General features: G+C 39.2%; 1 pseudogene; it reads right to left on the minus strand.

Moving 5' to 3' along the window:
* Positions 1 to 3,291: 3,291 nt before the first annotated feature.
* Positions 3,292 to 3,915, minus strand: LOC140508897 (adenosine 5'-monophosphoramidase HINT1-like; annotated as a pseudogene).
* Between the last annotated feature and the right edge of the window lie 2,029 nt (positions 3,916 to 5,944).

The following is a 5,944-nucleotide window of genomic DNA, read 5'->3' on the forward strand; positions in this document are numbered from 1 at the left end:
TCCATCCTCCATTCAACCACTAAAGTGATCTTCCTAAAGTGCAGGTCCACCCATATCAACCCCCTACTCAATAAAATCCATTGGCTCTCTATTACCTCAAATACAAATTGATCAGGGGCTCAGATTAAATATAAAACCCTCTGTTTGGTCATATCTGATTTCCAAGACCCCTTCTAACACTGACATTTTTTATGTTAATTTTTTTCAGTTCTGAAAAATCTATGATTCTATCATGCCCTAGGTCAGTCAGTCAGTCAACAAGTCTGTATTGTAAGTGCTTACCAAGTGCCAGGAACTATGCTAAGCAGTGGGGATACAAAGAAAGGCAAATGACAGTCCCTGCCATCAAGGAACCCAAGTTCTCATTTAAATAACTAGGGGCTCATTCTCTTGTAAATGACTTGGTACATATAAGACATTAACAGAAGACACAGAAGATAATGTGAAGATGCCAGCAGTGGGGGTGCTGGGGTGGGCGGACTGGGAAAGTCCTACTGCAGAAGGTGAGATCTGAGCTGAGACTTGAAGGAAACCAGGGAAATTCAAGACTTCCTTCAGCATCAACCTGCCTACTCCACACCCCCAAAATAATGCTTCCAGCTTTCTATCGCTAGCTAGTTCTCCAACCATGCCCCACCACCACCACACCCTTACCCCTGCTCTTCCACAGCAGCTAAAGTAATTGCTTCTCCTCATGGGTTTTCTAGTTGCCATGGTAACCAAGGCAGGACCAGGGAGAGAGGCCAAACAGGTGCAAAATCTGAGTTGGCTGCAGAAGGTTTACTGGCCCCGCTGATTCCTTTTCATCTTAAATGTCTATAATAAATAGGCTACAGTTGTTGCAGTTTGGAATAATTGCTTGTTTGACCTGATTAGTGGAAGAAGGAGTGGGGGAAGAGGGGGTGAGAGAACTGGCTCAACTAGTCTTGAGGAGGCTCACGACCAGCCTCGAAGGTCACTTCCATTTTTCACTGATTCAGATTTTTAAAACAACAAAACACAATCACAGAAAAGTCAGAGCTAGAAAGACCTTAGAACACTGAGAATATCAGAGGTGGGAGGGACCTTAGAACACAGAATGCCAGAGCTGGCAGGGACCTTAGGACACAGAATGTCAGAGCTGGGAGGGACCTTAGGACACAGAATGCCAGAGCTGGCAGGGACCTTAGGACACAGAATGTCAGAGCTGGGAGAGACTTAGAAGATAGAATGTCAAAGCTGAGAGAGACCTTAGAACACAATGTCAGAGCTGGGAGGAACTTTAGAACACTGAATGTTAGACCCAGGAGGGACCTTAGAACAGAGAATGTCAGAGCTGGGAGGGACCTTAGAACAGAGAATGTCAGCGCTGGGAGGGACTTAGAATACAATGTCAGAGCTGGAAAGGGCCTTAGAACATAATATCCCATACTTCCTAGCACCTTAAAATTTACAAAGGACTTTTCTCATAACAACCCTTTAAGGAAGGTGTACAAGTACTGTCCCCGTTTTATAGATGAGGAAACAGGTTTAGACAGAAACAGTGTTTGTAACATGGGGAGTGTGTCAGAGCAATGATTCAAACCAGGTTTCTCCTGATGCCATATCCTGTTTTCTTTCCATGATACCATGAAGCATCTGAAATAAGAACATTTTTTTCTCCCTCTAGTAGTGTACCTCTTTCCCCCAACACATAGCCTTAGAGTGAGCTGCCTGGGGCATCAGGACATTAAATATCTTGTCCAGGGTCACGTAATCCATATGTCAGAAGTGGAACTTGAACCCAGGTCTGCTTGACTTCAAGCCTGGCTCTTTATTAACTACTCCATCGGTGTTTCTCCAAGATATTTAGAACAGAGGATAACGTTAGATCAGAATGAGTCCTTAGAGATTATCTAGTTCATGGGTTCTTAACCTGGAGTCTATCAACTTGAAGTTTTTTAATATTAATATTTTAAATTTATTTTTTAAAATTTTGATAACTATTTCAACATCATTTGTTTCCTTTGTAATCCTATATTTTTTTTATGTATTTAAAAGCATTATTCTGAGAATGAGTACATAGGCTAAACGGGAAGAGAATGAAACTTCCCCAAAGTCCCATAGCTAGTCAGTGACAGGACTTATAATCAAAGCCCAGGTGTCTGACTCCAAATCTAGCTTTTCCCAATACTTAAAAGACATCACAAGTGGGCTTTTAGGGAATTCAGTATAATTTCACCCTTTAGAATCTTTCGAACCAGGGACTCCATTTCCCCATTGGCAAGGTTGAATTAAGATAAGAGCTAGAAGCCTTTCCCCATCTCCATACACAGATCTCTTATTCTGCTGAGTCATTTAGAGCCAGCTGTGGACACAGTATACCATTTCTCCACCTGTATAATGAGTACAGTTCACAGAGATGAAGACTGCTCTCAGTAAAGGCCTTTGTCCCTAGGATTCCAAAAGGGAGACCATATGAGCACGGCATATCATGTCTCTGCAAAGGTTGGTTTCATCTCAAAAGAAAGTCAATAGAATAAATTGTTGAGAATACCTTATGAGCACAACTCTCAGACCTCTCTTATGTGCCCTATGACATAAGCTGTTGCTCTGAAGAGGCTATACACATTACTGTCTCTACACATTTACTTGCATCATTTGCCTGCTCCCCATGCCCCAAATCTTCCTCCTCCTACTTCTCATTGCCTGCTTGTTGCCTATTTTTAAGTGAAGCAATGAACTAGCTCAGAAATAAGCTCCCCATGGGTAGAGGAATGCAACAGAGCATGGACAACCAGTAAGGATAGAGGGTAAGCATGTCAGAGGAGAATACATGCTTCAGGTAGGAAATGAACTAGATAGCTTTTGAGATACTTCCCTCCATTAGGATTCTATACTTTCAAAAATATTTAAAGATAAAACAAAAAGTTTTTTTTAAAAGATTCCATACTTTCTTTCAAAAGACTAGCTGAAGCACTACTTCCTCCATGAAGGGCTTCTTTGACCATATTGTCCATAGCCATCTCTCCTTTCTCCATTCACAACAGTCATTGAATAAGTACTTGTTAACTGAATGATTGATTGTATCATTCCCTCCCCTCCCCTTCAGAAACACGGAAAATTGATAACTGTCTTTTACTGTGTACACTTTGAAGCATTTTTCAATTTCTTATTTCACAGAAAACATTAAGTATATTTATATATATATATACTTATACTACATATATAGCATATTTAGTATAAGTATATTAAGCTTAACACATATGTCGTAACATATTTAGGCCTTGCTGCCTAAATAAAATAAATCATTTCAACAATTTATCTAGGAGATCATTTCATCTGACATTCTCCAAGAATATGCAGATAAACATGATAGAGGGATCGCCCCCCCCACATCTACACCTTCATTGATCACCATTCAGATGGATCCTTTCTTCAGTCCAGAGTCAACTGCATATTTCTTTCTTTCTTTTTGCAATAGTATTTTATTTTTTCCAGCTACATGTAAAGTTAGTTTTCAACATTAATTTTTTATAAAATTTTGAGTTCCAAATTTTCTCTCCCTCCCATCCCTCTTCTCCAAAATGGCAAGCAATCTGATATAGGTTATATATGTGCGATCATGCAAACATATTTCTGCATTGGTCACGCTGTGAAAGAAGAAACAGAACAAAAGGGAAAAGTCACACACAAAAAAGTGAAAATAGTATTCAGCTTCTCATTTCTGGCTAACAATCATTAAGTGTCCAAGATGATTTTCATCATCCTCTTGCTATAGATATCTGGGTAATGGGTTTCTTAAGTATCACCAAAAAATAAGTTGGGGCTTGTGGGCAATCGTCATGGAAAGCAAAACACCTGTCATCCTCAAAAATGATTTTGGCTGAGATTTCCTTTACAAATAGTGTCCCTCCCAGGTTGGGCAATCTGAGCTTTGATGATCTTATCTGTCATCGCAGTGTCTCTTCCCCCAGGTTAACTCCCACCACCTCCATGTGCAACAGCTCCAGTTCCTCTCTTATATTGCCTTTTAACATCTCTGGTTTTGTCTTATATAAGCTCCATAAGGGCAGAGGCCATGTCTTATCATTGGATTTAAAGCAGGAAGGGACTTAAGAGATCAGCTAGCCCCATCCTTTCTTTTACAAACAGAGAAACTGAGACTCAGAGAAAGGGAAATGACTTTCCCGTCATTTACAAAACTGGGAGTTGAATCCAGGTTTCCTGAAATGAGATCCAGCCCTTTCCCCACTATAACTAATATCATTCATCTTCGCTAGCACAGTGGTGCACGGTTTGATACATAGTAGAGTTGTTGAATTTAATCCTTTAATGTTTATTTTGCTATGTATATCTATTTTTTTCTCTCCTAAGGGTCTATCTCAGGACCTGTTCAAATTCAGGTCCAAATACAGTGGATATGTCATTGGTTCTAACTAGCTTAGGGTCAGCTAGATGGCATACTGAGTAGAGCACTGGGCCTAAAGAAAGAATGACCTGAGTTCAAATCCAGCCTCCAACACTTACTAGCTGTGTGACCCTGAACAAGTCACTTAACCTTGTTTGCCTCAGTTTCCTCATCTGCAAAATGAATTGGAGAAAGAAAGGGCAAACCACTTTAGTATCTTTGCCAAGATAACCCCCGATGGGGTTACGAAGAGTTAGGCCTAAAAAACAAGGTTCTAAACTTCTTGAATACAGCAGCCATATGTTAAAACAATCATCCATAGATCCTAGCTCAGTGCTACATGCATAGTAGGCCATCAGATATTTGCTGTATAGATCTATTGATCTTTGCAGGATAAGATACTTTCTGATTATTTTTGAAGTTTTATTGATATGTTTTGTTATTATATTACATTTATAGATTACCCTCATTCTGTAAGTCTCTTCTAACAAAGTAAAATAATTCAATAAAGCCAACAATATCGTAACTTCATCTGGAAGTACATGCAACATTCTAAACCTGTAGCCTCCACTCACTATTTTTAATTGTTTTTAAAATTTTTATTATTTTTACATATACATACATATTAAACATATTTTCACATTAGTCATGTTGTAAAGAAGAATTAGAACCAATGAGAGGAGATATGAGAAAGAAGAAACAAAATAAAACAACAACAAAAAGAGCAAATAGTCTGCTTCGATCTGCATTCAGACTCCAAAGTTCTTTCTCTGGACATGGTAGCATTTTCCATCATGAGTAATCTGGAGTTCTCTTATATCCTTGCATCACTGAGAAGAGCTAAGTCTATCAAAGTTAGTCATCACACAATATTGCTGTTACTCTGTACAACGTTCTCCTGGTTCTGCTCACTTCACTCAGCATCAGTTCATATAAATCTTCTCAGGTTTTTCTGAAGTCTGCCTGCTCATCATTTCTTACAGCACAATAGTATTCTATTACATTCACATACCACAATTTGTTCAGCCATTCCCCAACTGATGAGCATCCCCTCAATTTCCAATTCTTTGCCACCACAAAAAGAGCTGCTATAAATTATTTGTTTTGTAATGAACAGAAATCTATTTCCTCTCCCTCCTACTTCCCATTCTTTTGAAAAAAGGAGAAAATAAAAGCAAACTCTTTGTATAAAATATACAGAGTTAAGCAAAATACATTCCAAAAATAGGCATGACCCCGGTGGATGGCATGTTTCATCACTGATCCTCTGGAATCATGGATGGTTGTGGTGTTGACTACAGTACTTACAGCTTTTCAATGTTATATGTATTTACAATGTTGTTGTTGTTGTAAACGTTATTCTCCTGGCTCTGCTTATTTCACTCTGATTAGTAACATACAGAACTATGGGAGGTTAGTTGCTTGAAGAGACCTTAGAATTTCTAGAAGAGACTACGTAGCCTGATGTGGTGAATCCACTGAAAAACAAACTGAGGCTCAGAGAGGGGAAAGGATTGGCTTAAGGTCACACAGCTTTTTACCACAGAGCTAGGACTGGAACCCAGATCTCTAGAA

Source organism: Notamacropus eugenii, chromosome 5, assembly GCF_028372415.1.
Source record: "Notamacropus eugenii isolate mMacEug1 chromosome 5, mMacEug1.pri_v2, whole genome shotgun sequence".
Taxonomy (NCBI): Eukaryota; Metazoa; Chordata; class Mammalia; order Diprotodontia; family Macropodidae; genus Notamacropus; species Notamacropus eugenii.